The following is a 16255-nucleotide window of genomic DNA, read 5'->3' on the forward strand; positions in this document are numbered from 1 at the left end:
TTTGGAGCATACTTATACTGAAATATTATTTGTTATTTATCTGGAAATTCACATTTAATTGGGTGGCTTATATTATATCTGGCAACATTATTCCTTAGATTTCTTGCATGAACGTTACTCAAAGAATAGGATCTCATAGTGTCATCAACAAATGCCACTTATCATGATAGGGGCTGAACTTGGTGATATAGAATGACCTAAACTGGAGGATAAACTGTAATGTCAGGAATACAGAACAAGAGATAATGAGGATTTGCCTCTCACAGTGGTTCTCCTTTGGACGCAAAGGCAGACATCAGTAGTTTACCGTCCCAGGTGGTTAACCTGAAATGCAGGATTTGTGAGACAAGCCAAGGGAAGAGGAAGTAAGAAAGCAAGTCTAGATCTGACACATACTCAATTTTGTTAGTCCTAAAAACTGTAGTGCATGTAGGTACGCTACAGGTGTATGAGTCCGTTCTCACGCTGCTATAAAGAGCTGCCCAAAACTGGGTAGTTAAGAAAAGAGATTTAACTGACTCACAGTTCTGCAGGGCTGGGCAGGCCTCAGGAGACTTACAATCATGGCGGAAGGCACCTCTTCACAGGGTGGCAAGAGAGAAAATGAGTGCCTGCTGGGGAAATGCCACGCACTTATAAAACCATCAGATCTCGTGAGAACTCACTGATTATCAAGAGAACAGCATGGGAGAAACCGCCTCCATGATCGAATTACCTCCACCTAGACCTGCCCTTGACACATGGGGATTGTTACAATTCAAGGTGAGATTTGGGTGGGGATGCAGCCAAACCATATCAACTGGGTAGTATACATTTGTGTGTATCTATGTATGGAGGGGCAAGGGAGAAGGAGGGGAAGAACCAGCAAGATGATCTCCTGGCAAAAAAGAAAATTATGATTATATTCTAATATACATATAGGTTCACAAATATGTCTTCATTAAAGTAATTTATTTCGGCCGGGTGCGGTGGCTCATGCCTGTAATCCCAGCACTCTGGGAGGCTGAGGTGGGTGGATCATGAGGTTAGGAGATCAAGACCATCCTGGTTAAGATGGTGAAACCCCATCTGTACTAAAAAATACAAAAAATCAGCCGGGCATGGTGGCAGGCGCCTGTAGTCCCAGCTACTCAGGAGGCTGAGGCAGGAGAATGGTGTGAACCTGCGAGGAGGAGCTTGCAGTGAGCTGAGATCATGCCACTGCACTCCAGCCAGGGGGACACAGCGAGACTCCGTCTCAGAAAAAAAAAAAAAAAGTTATTTATTTCTTGCCCAACCACCAAACTATCTATTTGGCTTTCCCAATCAGTTTAGAGTCATTACACTTTTGTTAATGTGATTGTATACAGACAATTTACAGGTTGTATAAAAATGAAGTAAAAATTTGCTTTGTTTTGAAAATGCTGTAATGGAAGGACTGGAATGGAGGCCCAAACAGCCTTGTTGGAGGCCCAGGTGAAGTGTGTGCCTGGTCAAGGTGCAAGTTACATCTGATTTTCTCTGTGATTCTCCACAAATCAAACACCTGCACGTTAACTTCATGTTCTGCCATTTTCATGCCATGGTCACAAGCCAGTCTAGTTCTATGGGAAGAAAACCTCCCTCTCTTTATCAGACTGCAGGCAACAAAGAAAAATCTGTGGGAGCAGGCAGTACACCATGCTCTGTACCCCCTCTCTATTTGCCATGAGATAAAAGGTCACACAAGGTTAAAAAGAATTTTTAAAGCTGACACTCATTAATTTGAAAGCTGTAACAACCCCATTGGTCAAATAGGTAAGGAGACATACAGTTTTCCCAAGGAAGAAATATAAAAAGCTAATGAATACCCTCTCCCCCCCAAAATTTGGTTTCAATAATGCAAGTAAACAATAATGCAAGTTAAAATGAGACACTGTTTTCTCTATAAACTTAGCAAAGTCTTGAGAACATATACAATTCAGTGTTGGTGAGAGTGAGGTGAGGTATTTATCCCCATTCACTGCTAACAGTAGTTTGAATTGATGCAACCTTTCTAGAAAATTTTCTAGTATCAAACAGTATTACTTTCTCTTGTTTTTGGGAGATAGGGTCTCATTCTGTCAACCAGGCTGGAGTGTAGTGTGCAGTGGTGAGAACATGGCTTACTGCAACCTCAACCTCCTGGGCTCAAGTGATCCTCCTACCTCGGCCTCCCAAAGTACTGGGATTACAGGCTTGAGCCACCGTGCTTGGCCAACCATATTCTTTCAATGATAGAAATCTTAAAACTATTTTCAATTTTAAAGATACCTTAAAAGATCCAAGATACTTTGTAGACAAAAAATAATAATCAGCATTTTGAAACATAAAAATTCTGCAAGAAAATGAAATGTTTAGCTGCTAGGGTATAGTTTATTACATTTTGTACATGAAAAAGTTGAAATAGTAATAGTATGCAACCAATAAAACAATGTTTATGATGAATTTTTAAAATATGAGGAAATGCCTTTGTCATATATTTAGCTAATAAGGAGTAGTGCAAATTATATTTAGTTTGGGATCAATTATGTTAAAATAGTAGGAGAAGAATTACAAAGACATACAGAGGTTATCTAATAAGGGAGTATGACTACAAGGGAATTTTACTTGTGTCTTATTGTTTTCTACATTGCCCAAGTGTTCTGTGACAGAAAAAAACAGACAGAGTGGTCAGGTGGATAGCAGAGCAGGAGGGAGCAAGTCAGAAAGGCTCTCTCAGATCGACTTTGGACACTCTCAAAGTTTAGAGTTTCTCCAACAGGAAAACAAGAAACTCCGGGTTCCAAACGCCTCTTAATGAGTTCAGCTTCTGTCTTACTTGCCTGAACCTGAAGCTGTGGCACCGTTCCTCCGACACTTTCCGTAATGACCAGTTCTGCCCTCACCTCTCTGAAGAGAGGCTGGCAACTTCCAACGGGAAGGGAAGCGTCCAAATGCTTCCTCTGCGGGGAGGAAGGAATGCAAGCCGGGTTGTACAAACGGGAGGGTATTCATTTCTGCTTTGTCTTAGTCCTATCAGAGATAAAACAGAATTTTCCTAGATCCAAGTAAACACGAATCCTTTCCAGTTTCCACTCAGGATCTGAGGGGGAAAACGTAGGAATGCTGAAGAGATACTCATTTCTCAACTCGCATTTCCACTCCATCCAGTGAACCTGCTCGGGGAGGCTCTTTTCACTCTTTCCATTTCCTTTTTGTGGTCCACTATCACATACAACACTACACTAAATAAGGGTTTAGTAGCAGATGCACTTACTTTGTTTTTACAATTGTTGTTGAGTTTCTGGTGTCACAACTTGACAGAATACATTGGCAGCAGGGGTTCTGCATCAATAGTACTTTTCACTTGAGGGTTTTCTCTGTGAAAACTGACAGAACTGTGTTGTCTTTGGGCTTGGTGAAAACTCCTTTTAACTTAACGCATTCACAGTTTGCTGCATGTGATGAAATTTAGCAATGCTCTTTCTCACCTTGAAGAAATCTCACGGATTTCAATTTCACTCTTGGCTTCATTTCTTGTTCTTGTTGAAATTCACACAAGTCAGTTGCCTGCTTTGAACTTCAGTTACCAAACTTAAAAAAACTATTGACTCTTTATTTATTTATTTATCTATTTTTTGAGATGGAGTCTCGCTCTGTTACCCAGTCTGGAGTACAGTGGCGCGATCTTGGCTCACTGCAACCTCCGCCTCCCGGGTTCACGCCATTCTCCTGCCTCAGCCTCCTCAGTAGCTGGGACTACAGGCGCCCACCACCACGTCCAGCTAATTTTTTTGTATTTTTAGTAGAGACGGGGTTTCACCGTGTTAGCCAGTATGGTCTTGATCCCCTGACTTCGTGATCCGCCCGCCTCAGCCTCCCAAAGTGCTGGGATTACAGGCGTGAGCCACCGCGCCCGGCCAAAAACTGTTGACTCTTTTACTTACCTTGCTCATCCTGACGGAAAAGATAAAATAAGATCGTCTGTGAGAAACGTTTTGTAAACTGTGTTGCAAACGTCACAATGATGAGAACGAATGAGGGACACAGGAAGTGGAGACCCTGTTACTGTGGAGAACATTTCAGGGTCAGGGGTCTATCAAGGAAGCATCCAACAACAGAATCCAGATTCCTCAAAGGTGAAGTCCTGCTTCTTATTTAAGGGAATTTCTTGATCATGTTTTATCTAATGCTCCCTTGTTGAGTGGTGACTGAACTTGGAGAAAACGAGAATCCCTTGATGTTTTATGCAATTTGTACAATACATTTTCAAAGAAGTGGCTCTGTGGCATTTTTCATATTCTGAAGGAGCATACAATTTAAAAAACCCAAATAAGCTTTTGACCAAATGCAACAAGACAGGCAGGAGGCTGTCTGCATGAGGACAGAACATAAGAAAAAACAATACACAAATATTTAATCTTGTTATGGTCAAGAATTAATGGCTACTCTTGTACCTTTAATTAAGAAGTAAGACCATTTAAGTTATCTCTCTTGACGAGGAGCTAAATGACAGCAATATTTTCTTTCACAAGCTCCCTTCTCCTGCCTGTTGCTTTGTGCTGGTTAGTTTTGATGGAAAGACAATGCCTAATGGGATTATTTCAGACAATGGAGGAATTACTAACAAGGATAATTTCTTCTCTTATAGGAGAACATGCATCTTTATTTTGACTTTCCTATTTTTCTTCCAATAATGAGGTGAACTAATGCTGTTTAATCAACTGAAAGCTTTCTGGCTTTCAGAGGCAGCCATTCAGAAAAGGCTGATCTTAAATGAGAGGAGAGGGAAGCATTAAGCTAAAAATAAAATGGACTCCAAGCTCTGACTGTCTCCCGGGGTCTCCTCGGCGCCATAATTTTTGGTTAATGAGAGTCTCAAGGGGGAAGGTCCTAAGTCAATGTCATTCAGCGGGCTCAGTGTAAATTCTTGGGCTGCACATGTCAGTAGAATCCATGCTTGACCACAGGGACCTGGAATGAACCAAGGCACAAAATGACCTCTGACTTGTCCCTGAAGAAAGAGAAGCTGCTGCTAATATGAGACTAGGTCATGTGGTAAGGTCTATACATTCCTTTGACCCCAGCCTTCTTATAGAATCTCTGGGAATGCTTCCTAATCTACAAACGGAGGAAAATTTCTAGATCACCTCCATGGATCTCAGGAGAAATAGCCAACATTTCTCTGAATTCATTTTGCATTGCTGTTTTAATGTTACTAATACATTGATTAGAACTTATCATATAAAATTACATTTATAGCCTAGAAATGATTTTTTTTTTTTTTTTTTTTTTTTTTTTTGAGACGGAGTCTTGCTCTGTCGCCCAGGCTGGAGTGCAGTGGCATGATCTTGGCTCACTGCAAGCTCCGCCTCCTGGGTTCACGCCATTCTTCTGCCTCAGCCTCCAGAATAGGTGGAACTACAGGCAAGTGCCACCACACCAGGCTAATTTTTTTGTATTTTTAGTAGAGATGGGGTTTCACCGTGTTAGCCAGGATGGTCTCGATCTCCTGACCTCATGATCTGCCCACCTCGGCCTCCCAAAGTGCTGGGATTACAGGCGTGAGCCACTGCATCCAGCCTATTTATTTATTTTTGGAGACAGAGTCATGCTCTGTCACCCAGGTTGTGGAATGCAGTGGCGTGATCTCGGCTCACTGCAACCTCCGCCTCCCTGGTTCAAGCGATTCTACTGCCTTAGCCTCCCAAGTAGCTGGGATTACAGGCACCCACCACCACACCCGGCTAATTTTTTGTGTTTTTAGTAGAGACAGGGTTTCACCATGTTGGCCAGGCTGGTCTCAAACTGCTGACCTCATGTGATCCACCTGACTCGGCCTCCCAAACTGCTGGGATTACAGGCATGAGCCACCACGCCCGGCCTAAAATGTATTATTAACCACATATATTTAAAAAGTGGATGGATGAATAGATGGATAAAGTTTAGGTCCCAAACTCTGGGACAAATGCCGTGAAGACAGAATTTACTTCCATTAACCACAAATAACCCAAGAATGTTCACCAAACATGTAGACTGAATAGATGTTTCCCTTATATATAACTTAGCACTTTTTAAAATGTAGTATTAACCACATGTATTTTCCTGTCTGACCATATTGTTCATTCTTGCCATTTCTGTTACCTCTGTTTAAGAAGCTTCTGAAAGATATGATGATAAGTTCAGACAATAGCGATTATATGAAAAGGAGAGTTTGACTATGGAGATGTTATTAAGGGACAAGCAGCATTATCTTGAGAATCTCAAGCTTTACCCTCCATGGTAGGGATGTTGCTGTACCTGTTGGAAGAGAATAGAATGCCTGTGTGATTTTTATCTCTTTGCTGGAATAGTATACCTATATGATTTTTATCTGTTATTTTTTTTTTTCAGAAAAATGTTCAAAAATATCTACTTTGCTCTCTCAGAACTCATGTACTCATTTTACTTTAAATTTACGTTCATTTTCTAGTTCATATAGATGCATATGTAGGCAATTAAGCAAGTAGTTTTAGGTACATTTGTGTGCATGTGTGAATGTGTCCATTTATCTTCTCAACCATTACGTCTCTTCACTTCTAAGACACCATCCTCTGTGAGATGCACCATTAGATAATGTATCACTAAGAAAGAAAAATAACACTGTCAATTAAACTATCACTTGCTATCAGTTGTAAAATGCATCCCAATTTTAGAGATGTAAAAATGTGAAAAGATCCTGAGTACTCTTCATTGGTAACAATGTTTTTCATGTGGCATGTTACAAAAACATCCCTTTTAATGGATGCTGAAGAGTCATGTTAAATGAGGGTTAGCCTAAAGCTGCCTCCTTACATATTTTAAGTTCAGCCTAAAGGTTCCTCTGTACATCATGATCCATAACATGTGAAGGTATAAACAGACGCAGGCCATAGCCTTGTGCCAGTCACTGAGTTTTCAATCAAATGTAGCCAACTGTTTGAACCCTGTTCAAATAAGGCAGACACTGAGCTGTAAACAATCCGGTTGTTTCTGTCCCTCACTTCCATTTTCTTTACATCACTTTCCTTTTTCTGTCCGTAGATTTTCTTCCACCAGATGGCTGCGCTGGAGTCTCTGAGCCTACTCTGGCTCAAGAGGCTGCCCAATTCGGGGATCATTCATTGCTCAATTAAACTCTTCTAAATTTAATTCAGCTGAAGTTTTCTTTTTATCAGTTGTTGAACTGGAACACTTTGCACCTACCTAATTGTTTCAAATATCTATTAAAAAATGGCAAATATCTATTAAAAACGGACACCTAGGAAAAATTGAACTGCTAAAACCTGGGCCTTTTATTAGACATACAAACTTGAATATTTATATAAATGAAATGATGATGTCTTAGTTTCACTTCACCAGCAACCTAGTGGTGGACATTGTGGGAGAATATGGGTGAGGGTGGCTATGAGTTGACAATTGGTCAAGCTGGATTGCAAGCACATGGGTGCTTATGATAGTATTCACTTAAAATTCCAAGAAAAGAAGAGTTTCTGTCTGTGTAGCAGTGACAGAACAGGAATAGGATTGTGCTCCCATGTGCCCAAGAGGTAATCTCTATGCCCAAGGTAGTAGATTACAGATGGAGACTAAAGAGAACGTGTTTCCTGGAACCGTGAGTGAGGAGACGAGTGAAATATGACACTCAGCACTAGTCCTTCACTTAATTTTGTTGAAGCTGACTGGGTGGTACCTTTTGTTACATGGATGGTTGGCTAGTCCTCATAATTGCATCTAGCCCTGAAGATCATGTGCTCCTTTATATTGGTGTTTGCTCGGCTTCAGGGAGTGAAGAAAGCTGGCATAGAGGCCAACTAAAAACGGCAACAATAGCAATTAAAATTTTCATTGAATTGTTGAGCTGCTGTGCTAAGTAGTTTACCACATATTGTTTTATTTAATTGTCTTAACAACCCTGACAGGTGATAACTATTATTACCTCTATTTTTACTCGTGGGGAAACAGAGAGAGAAAAGTTAAATGCATTTCCCAAAACTGGCAAGTGTCAGGTCCCGGATCACAATCTAAACTTGTGCTCTAAGTCACAGCCATGTATTGCCTTATTTTCTGTTGCACCAGGTTAGGAGCAATGGAAATCACATCCTGCTGAGAATGGCTTGCAGAATAGGACTAAAGACTCAGCCTTCAGCCTACAATCAGCGGGAGCAGATGGGTGTAAAGGAACACAGACACAGGAAATGACCCTCATAGAAACAAATAAAAAGGGAATGCAGAAACCTCTACTAAGCAGATAAATGTAGTCCTGTCCAGGACAGACAGAAGAGGCAACTCCTCTGATTTTCATTCCCTCCTGAGTCTTTAAACCTTATCAGAGTATGCCAGTGCTTTCTGCAGTCTCTCGTGCCTGGGTTCATTGGTGTGTAGCGCACCATCTCCTGGAATGCCAGTGGTCCTTCTGGACTTCCACCGCTTGCTCCCCTCCATCTGGAATTTACCCATGCTCACTAACTGCTATGATAAGAAGACGATGTTCTTCTTATTATATTCTTGTATGTCTCTCAAGAGCCCTATCCGTCCAAACATACTTCATTACAAAATCTAATCATTATTCTTAATACTTATGCAGATTTGAAGATTGTTCCTGCCCTGGCAGGCCAACTACTACCACCTTCTCCATATTTACCCACAAATGTCTGAGTAACATTTAAATAAACAGAACTTTTGGAGTGGGAAGTGTTGTAATCACCATCTGGATTGGCTGATCATTTGGGCTGCAGGATCCTGAGGGTAGCTCAAGGATTACATATGGATTCAAAAGCAAGGAAAGCCACATGGGGATGGGACTATGATACAGGCTATGGTTTGCACAGGGCTTGGCATGTAGTATGCCAAGTATCTTATATTCCTCCTCTGTGTTTCTAATAATGTCACTAAAGATCACATTGAACTTCAGTGGGGCATTTTGTAAATCCTTCATGGTATCATTGCAGATGAGATTAAGAATATGGGCTGAACTAATGCAACTAGGCAGATTAATAACTCATTGAACAAACATAATTGGAGAATGTCAACAAAGATCACATTGCATTTTTTTGTCTATAACATATGGAATTTACTATCAACTCAAATGCTAAAGTCTTATTTCAAGTACAAGTTCTTCTAGTGAGTGTTTGTGCACTTATGATTATGATCCAAAATAAATAATCTTATGTTTGTCACTGTTACTTAGGTCTAGGTAGCTTGAGCTCATTATTCCAACCTGTTAAGATCTGTTTTCGTTTTGATGCTGTCATCACATAAGTGCATTCTTCCTTTTGGCTTTACGTTTAGAAACTTACTAAACATGCATTTATCCAAGACACTGATAGAAATGCTTATCAGGACAGGACCAAGAACAACGTTTTTAATAAGTCACCAGACATCCCCTCACCCGAGTTGCTTATAAGCACCCTCTACATATGTTCATTCAGCCAATTATTAATCTGCCTAATTGCATTAGCTAGGCCCATATTTCTTCATCTTGTCTCCCATGATACCATGAAGGATTTACAAAAATGCCACACTGAAGTTCAAGTGTATTTTGTCTGTTGCATTTCCTTGAACTATTGTTCCCATTAATTTGTCCAAATTCAATTTGCCTAAAAGCAATCTGACAAAAAGCAATTTGGTTAAAAAGATAATTTTTTCAAAACAACGGTCTAGTTAAAAGGGAATAATGCTGATAGGTATTTTTTCAAAATTGGTCTGAGTTGCCACCCATTTTGCACCTTATATATTTTTATGCATATATTGCTTTTCCTCAATAGTTTGATTTTTTAATTTCTAATTATTTTCTAGCTGATTATTCCTGTTAGGCATTGCTTATAATGTAGAATAACTGAAACAATCTAACTGTTCAGCAATTAATTAAAAGAATGCAAATGTCCAACAGTTGATGGATTGCTCTAAAATTATGAAAGTTTCCAATTACCATATGGTAGTTAAAAGACAATATGTAGTCATAGGGAAAGCATATGGAAGCCTACCATGCACTAATGTGTAGTTATTGACTAGCCCCTCTTGAATAGGATTATGTTTAACATTGGTTTTCTGGTTTGCATTCATTATTTTCCAGTAAAATACATATGTTATTTTAAATTCCTAAAATAGGATGGTTGTGGTCACGCCTGTAATCCCAACACTGAGAGGCTGAGGCAGGAGGAACAGTTGAGGTCCGGAGTTCAAGACCAGCCTGGGCAACATAGCATGACCTCCTGTCTACAAAAAATACAAAAATTAGCTGGGCGTGGTGGTGCATACTTTTATTCCCAGCTACTTTGGAGGCTGAGGCAAGAGGATCAGTTGAGTGTAGGAATTTCAGGCTACAGTGGGCTATGACTGGGCCACTGCTCTTCAGCCTGGGAAACAGAGCAAGACCCTGTCTCTAAATAAATAAATACAATTAAATTTAATAAATGAATTAAAAGCCTAAAATAGTATATGTTACAATCATAGTTTGTTGTTCAACCACCCTATCAATTTCAAATAATTTGCTCCTATTATTAAATCCTTAGCTTGTCCCTTTTACACTGTTGGTGGGAGTATAAATTAGTTCAACCATTGTGGAAGACAGTGTGGCAATTCCTCAAGGATCTAGAACCAGAAATACCATTTGGCCAGGAAATCCCATTACTGGGTATATACCCAAAGGATTATAAATCATTCTACTATAAAGACACATGCACACGTATGTTTATTGCAGCACTGTTCACAATAGCAAAGACTTGGAACCAACCCAAATGCCCATCAGTGATTAGACTGGATAAAGAAAATGTGGCACATGGTATATTTCCATATATACCATGGAATACTATGCAGCCATAAAAAAGAACGAGTTCATGTCCTTTACAGGGACATGGATGCAGCTAGAAACCAACATTCTCAGCAAACTAACACAGGAACAGAAAACCAAACACCACATGTTCTCACTCATAAGTGGGAGTTGAACAATGAGAACACATGGACACAGGGAAGGGAACATCACACATTGTGGCCTGTCATGGGGTGGGGGCAAGGGGAGGCATAACATGAGGAGAAATACCTAATGCATGTGGGGCTTAAAACCTAGATAATGGGTTGATAGGTGCAGCAAACCACCATGGCACATGTATACCTATGTGAAAAACCTGCACATTCTGCACATGTATCCCAGAACTTAAAATAAATAAAATAAATAACCAAATAAAATTTTAAAAATCCTTAACTTATCCTCTAAGCAATTCCTTAGTTGTTCAGACTTTTCCCAATACAAAGTAATTACGTGAAGATGAATTCATTACACATAATGACAAAAATAAAGGTTCTGAAAACTATAAAACAACATTTAAAGATACTTACAGTGTTATAAAGCTGTCCCATGTTTGATCACCCATACTTGAATATATAATGATGGAAAATAATTATTTGCAACCAGTTTATCACATTGACCAATTTGCTTTGATGAAATTACTTTTGACTAAATAACAGGCTATCCATCTACAGGTTAGTAACACAAGAACAAAACAATATGACTATATGGATTATTTCCTTTTTAGTGAATCTGTTCTGAATTCTAGGATCCATTGGCATCTCTTTTGGATGTCTTACAAGCCATTCCTTTAATAATCTATTTTAGAATATTGCCAATTTAAGACAATTTAAGCATATGCATAAGTTCCTCTTAGAGCAGTTCAAAGACCCCAATGGGGGACAGCCTCCTACTTGAACTAAGTGCTGACACATGAAGCTAGGACGCTATCCATGCACTTTATTCCAAGTGCTTCGTGCTGATTGATTCTCAAGGAAATGGCTTGACTTCTCCATCGTCTGGCATTTCTACAGAATCAATTCAAGAATATTACATGTGTTTAATATTCTTATATTCTTATTTTCCTACTCCATCCTTAGAGATTTCCCAGTGTTATTTCCCTTTGACCTATTTTACTATTATTTAAAAATCAGTGTGATTCCACGGCTGTGAGTACTGCTTGGCTGTGCTTATGACCTACATTTGTGGCCATCTGAGAGGACAGGTGCATAAGAGTTGCAAAAAGCTCCTAGAAATTGCCAATAAATTCTTTGTGAGTCCTCTAAGTGTTGACACCAGGCGTATAGGCAATAAGTTAACACTTTACATGATTTTGCCTAGTATACCACATTAGATAAGACAGAATGTATACATTAGTTTTTGTCTTGTGTATAGATGAATGAAGTCAGAATTTTTAACTCTCTCTCTCTTTTTTTTTTTTTCTTTGAGACAGAGTCTCACTCTGTCGCCAGGCTGGAGTGCAGGGGTGCAATCTCGGCTCACTGCAACCTCCACTTCCCTGGTTCAAGCGATTCTCCTGCCTCAGCCTCCCAAGTAGCTGTGACTACAGGGATGCACCACTACGCCCAGCTAACTTTTGTATTTTTAGTAGAATCGGGGTTTCGCCACATTAGCCAGGATGGTCTCCATCTCCTGACCTCATGATCTGCCTGCCTTGGCCTCCCAAAGTCCTGGAATTACAGGCATGAGCCACTGAGTCAGGCCCAGAATTATGAACTCCTTTACTCTTTTTTTTTTTCTGAGACAGAGTCTTGCTCTGTCTCCCAGGCTGGAGTGCAGTGGTGCCATCTCAGCTCACGGCAACCTCCACCTCCCGAGTTCAAGCAGTTCTTCTGCCTCAGCCTCCCGAGTAGCTGGAATTACAGGCATGCACCACCATGCCCAACTAAATTTTTTATTTTTAGTAGAGATAGGGTTTCACCATGTTGACCAGGCTGGTCTCAAACTCCTGACCTCAGGTGATTTGCCCACGTCGGCTTCCCAGAGTGCTAGGATTACAGGTGTGAGCCACCGAGCCAGACCAGAATTACTCTTTTACCTCACTGTCTTAGGGTTTGTTTAAAATAAAATGGTCTAATTGCATCTCTTCGTGTTTGTTCATGTAGAGTTGCATTCCCACCCAATCTTACTGAAAATTTCTACAATGAAATATTCTTCAAATGGGACATGAAATCATAATAGTTAATTCCAGCTATTTCTTCAGCCAACCTTTCATTCATTCAATAAAAAATGAAAAGTAAAACTAATAAAAACAAAGGAAACTATTAGCTCTACACACAAATGACATATTCTTTAAATGTGAGCTCTATAATGGTGTGGTTTCATCAGGATTTGGTTCTTAGCATAGACCAATGAATAGGAATAGCAGTAAGACCAATGAAGAGGAGTAATCTTATTCCTCGAGTTTATAATTCCAGAGCCTTTGTCTACCTTTTGGGAACTGTCCCCAAAGCATTCCTCTGCTAAGAAATCAGGGTCTGAGTGCAGCCACGAGGGAAAGACCCCAGACTGTCAGAGATGAAAACTGCCAGAACCTGAGTGAATCTTTCAATAAAGGAAGTGTCACCTTTAGTAAAAGACACAGAGAAATCTTGAAATTTTTTTCTGGCAATTTTTTCCTAAATTGACACAAGTAACATATTTTAGTTTCCCCCCATTATTCCTTTTCATTTTATTAAAACAAGAAAAGAAATTGCTGAGAATGGCTCTGATGTCATGTCTGGTTAATGAAACTAACACATTGCTTAAATATTTATCCTCACATACATTGTATTTGGATTGCAGATGTGCAGAAATGTTGTCAAGTTAAAAATAACTCTTTCAGTAAGGCGATGGCACACTGGAATGCTAATCCAAGCCCACTGCTATACCTCACGCCTACATCCTGGGTGTCCTGGCTGCATGAAGTAAACAGCGCTAGCTTCCCTTCCTTAGGAACCTTCACCTTTTGGCTAGAGCCGTTTTTAAAATGTGTGCCAAGATTAGCAAGAAACAGAGTGACAGGAGAAAGAGAAAAATCCTCAAGAGAGTCACTCTCAGTTCCAGAGACCCTGGAACAGTGCTTATGGCATTCCTGTTTGGGAAATTTTCTTCCCTCCAGGACAAAAGTAGCTTCAACATTCTAATCCTTACAGTGAATGAGTACCTACCCTAATCTGTGCGCAGCTAATCAGTCATGTGGTTCAAAGCATAAAGCCATGAGAATACCTAAAGTCAGGTGAGGCCGCTTAGTTCTGGAAAGGAAAATGTCTGGAGGAGAGAATTTTCAGGCCAGGACTCCACTACTGCTGCACTCTCAGATTTTAGGTAGGATGTCCTTTGGGGTTCACCTCAGTATGTAGGTAGGAGGGAGCCTGTGTCATGGGAATATACCCTGGAGACTTACATGGAAGTATAAGCCCCTATCAAGGATGAGAAAGGATATGGAGCAAGAATACGATTTGCTTTTCGTGGAGGGGGATATGGATGCAGATTGGTGCTCTCTATGAAAAGGGTACAGTAAGGGTTTGGAGATCTCAGGGGAAGTAACAATTAACTTAGTCCCTGTATATCTGATAAAAGCAAAGGAGGAGAGTAGGAACGTGTGGGCAAAGATTTAAGGAAATAGATGCAGTTTGAGGTTATCATCTACATCTTCTCTTTTAAGTTCTCTAGGGCACAACATCTTATTTTCCCCAGTGAGAGAGAAATAAGTGATGCCCTCTTAGAAACAGGTCAGTGAGCTAGCTAAAAGCATTGAGTATTCCACCTTTGGAGGCCGATCAAACTTGAACAAAAACATTAGAAAGTCTTGTACATTTCTGCTGGAAGACTGGATTTTGTTAGCAACATTAGACAAATAATTGCCTTCTATATTGTTGAACTTGTTCTACCTCCTTTTATGTCTGATAAATCCCTGGCTCCTAGTCTGTACTATAATTACTTTCAGCTTTCCAATTTAATTTGCCACAATCACAGGAAACTGGCCTGTACACAGTAACACCTGATCCCAACAGATTTTTCACGTCTTACAGAGCAGTGCCAATAGAGTTGCAGCAGCGGAGTTTAATCCCCTCCCATGCCTAAGCAAGCACCAAGCGACATTCAGGATAAAGACCTCCAGATCTGGACTGACATTTGGTTACAATTGCACGGGTGTTTTCTCTCTATGGGATTGGACCCGCACCCAGACCCACTTTCAACTGGCAAGGATAATTTGATCCCATTTTTAAGCATACTGATTTACAGAGAGCAGAGAGAAACCCCAGTCTATTCTGGACACTTCCACACGTGTAAAAGTACAACATATCTATATGACTGTTTCATTAGGGACGACTTTTTATTTTTTAAACAGTGGTGAGTTTTTTCCTTTTAAGTCAGAGCTGTGCGTGCACGTTTGACAGTGAGCTGTTATTCCTAAAGGCAGGAGGTTAGGCAGCATGTTACAGTTTCATATTAAACAACAAAGAGTTTTAAGGAGCGACCTCAAATTACACTCACAGTTTCAAAGTTCAAGAATTGTGGCTGAGCACTCCTTACCTTACAGTTTCAGATCCAAAGAGGTCTTTAAGTTTAAAGCAGTACATCAAATGTGCAGGATTTATTTTCTTGCATGAAAGTCTCATCCGTCATAGCACCCCACTCCCTGGGAGGAGCCCAGCCTCCTCTTCCCAAACACCAATGAGGAAACCAGAAGAGCACATGGGGGAAGTGGCTTCCCTGAAAGCCTGTCAGAGTCTGCACATGCTCTTTGCGACAGAGGTGCCAAATTAACCTTGGCATGAGGCTCACAATGCACCTCATTGTGAGGTCCTGGGCACCTCTTAAGGGAAGAATAAGATTATAAAATGTCCAAGCCAATTGAAAGTTTTCACGCTTTTGCTGAGATGTGCCTCTTATTAATTAAAAATAAAAGAGACAATTTTTTCTGTTAATTAGCTTCCTGAGGTACGAGTAAGATTATGAACAGCCCACCAACATATTGAGATAAGAGGGAAGGCTATCTTTTGGAATTCTACTACTGTTTCAGGCTAGTGAGAAGAAATAATTTATAAAGCTTCATCTCGTCACTTAGAAAAGTGCCTAAGCTGACAGGAGGTTTTATTGGAATGAAGTTCATGATTATCAGTGTACAATGTAAAATAATGTTTGGTAACCATGCTCCACCAGGACCAAGGGTAAAATGAAAATCTATTGCATCTATGTTATAAAATCAATCTGTGATTTTGACATAACATTTCAAGTGGTATTTCCAGTTACCATCAAGGTAACTAAAAGTCATTGTGAGGAGGAAGTCCACACCTTCCTACGGACACAGACATAAATGACCAGGAAAACATCTGCCTGTTGCTTTGTCACCTGTGTGTTTACCCACCGATTACAATGTGACACAGAAAAGGAGTATTGGGTAGGAAAAAATATATAACCAAGTCAAAATAATTAAACCTCTTAAAATCAAAACGTTAAGACTTA

At 40.1% G+C, this 16255-nt stretch overlaps 1 protein-coding gene across 2 annotated transcripts in view; it reads right to left on the minus strand.

The window, feature by feature from the left end:
* The window catches only part of STARD13 (StAR related lipid transfer domain containing 13), a 550191-nt gene extending 534750 nt beyond the window's left edge, over window positions 1–15441 (minus strand). Inside the window, exon 1 of one of the 2 annotated variants that reach the window (XM_073013295.1) lies at window positions 15323–15441. The gene's annotated coding sequence lies outside the window, so the exon portion shown is untranslated. The remainder of the gene's footprint in view (window positions 1–15322) is intronic. The other variant, XM_007960090.3, reaches the window with a different exon arrangement.
* Window positions 15442–16255: the final 814 nt, after the last annotated feature.

The sequence above is a fragment of the Chlorocebus sabaeus genome, chromosome 3, assembly GCF_047675955.1.
Source record: "Chlorocebus sabaeus isolate Y175 chromosome 3, mChlSab1.0.hap1, whole genome shotgun sequence".
Classification (NCBI taxonomy): domain Eukaryota; kingdom Metazoa; phylum Chordata; class Mammalia; order Primates; family Cercopithecidae; genus Chlorocebus; species Chlorocebus sabaeus.